The sequence below is a fragment of the Tarenaya hassleriana genome, unplaced genomic scaffold, assembly GCF_000463585.1.
Source record: "Tarenaya hassleriana unplaced genomic scaffold, ASM46358v1 Cleome28, whole genome shotgun sequence".
Taxonomy (NCBI): domain Eukaryota; kingdom Viridiplantae; phylum Streptophyta; class Magnoliopsida; order Brassicales; family Cleomaceae; genus Tarenaya; species Tarenaya hassleriana.
The window spans coordinates 831,960-833,330 of NW_010966021.1; the positions used below are offsets into that span (position 1 = coordinate 831,960).

At 33.0% G+C, this 1,371-nt stretch overlaps 1 protein-coding gene across 1 annotated transcript in view; it reads right to left on the bottom strand.

Moving 5' to 3' along the window:
* LOC104817823 (ubiquitin carboxyl-terminal hydrolase 23-like) overlaps window positions 1–89 on the bottom strand; it is a 4,497-nt gene extending 4,408 nt beyond the window's left edge. Inside the window, exon 1 of the mRNA XM_010547151.1 lies at window positions 13–89. The gene's annotated coding sequence lies outside the window, so the exon portion shown is untranslated. The remainder of the gene's footprint in view (window positions 1–12) is intronic.
* Window positions 90–1,371: the final 1,282 nt, after the last annotated feature.

Genomic DNA, 1,371 nt, shown 5'->3' on the forward strand with positions numbered 1-1,371 from the left:
AGAGAAAAGAGTGGCCACTGGCCAACTGAGGGAAGCACTATTAAACCCTAACGAATACCAATAGACACAAGGATTACCTTACCTACAAGGATTAACTTTGTAATTTGAGTTTTTTTTTTTTCCATATCTTGTTTAAAAAAAACGTTCTTTTGCGGTAATAACGGCAGGTATGATGACGTGGACATAGGTGGTTAGTTCGTCGGTCCATTGTGGGCCTCTAACAAAAAGCCCAATTAAGCCCAAATCGAACTGCGTAGTAAATTGGTAAAGCTCCACGCTCTAAAACCCTGGGCTCTAGAAAGGCCCAATATTCACGAAATGGGCCTCATATAGTGAGAACTGACACGTGTGTCGATCGGATGAGACACGTGTAGGTAGATGGCCGGTCGTGGGAAGAACCAGTTACCTTCTTCTTCCAAAATGATTATACATCTAATTAGTTAATTAAACTAACTACACTATTAGTCATTGTTAAGATCTTGAGGGTTAGATTTGAACTGATGACAACAATGTTCTCCGATTGTGTGCTGTAGAATTAATTCAACAATATGGTTCCATATAGAAGTGGATATTTCGGAATTCGATTTAGAATTTTAGCACTTTAGTTCAGGATCGGTTTATTCGGTATTCTAAAATTTATACTAAATTAATATCATATGTTATTGAGTTTGGTCCAATTTCGATACGGTTCGATTTTGATTTTTTTTAAAAAAATAGATTGTCTTAAAAATAAAAAATTATTTTTTCGATAATTTTATAAAGTTCGATTCGTTTTGATTCTGTAAAATTCAGTTCTCTACAAAATATATCTTTTGAAGATTTTGAATAATACAGTTCGAAAAAAATACTAAAATTTTTGGTTCGGTATAATGCAGTTTCGAATAACCAAAAGTGAAAAGGATATCCTTTATATGTGGACAATTTTTTTTTTTTATAACTCAAATTTATTATACCTTTAGATTGGAAGACAACTTTTAAAACAATTAAATTGTTCTCGTCTCCCCCTCTATAGAACCGAACATGAGATCTCTAAACTAAAGTGGATAGTTTTGTTTTTGGTTAAAGTAAAGTAGACAATTTTTGTTGATATTTTTTTTCCGGTATTGATCCGTGAAAACTTGAATGAATACCGAGTGAAAGATAATAAGTTTTTAGAATGAGATTAAGAGGATATAAAGCAAAAAGTTTAGACGATACAAATAATATTGTCGTTAAGGATGGTGATTGCGTATGATTTTTCATTGGATCCATTGTCGGAGACCTTACCCGTCGGTCAGTGGTGAACAGTGAAATGGACCCACGTGAATTATATGGTAGAAGCATTCGTATAAATGGTTAGGAATCATATAATATATAGTAATGTAGTATGAT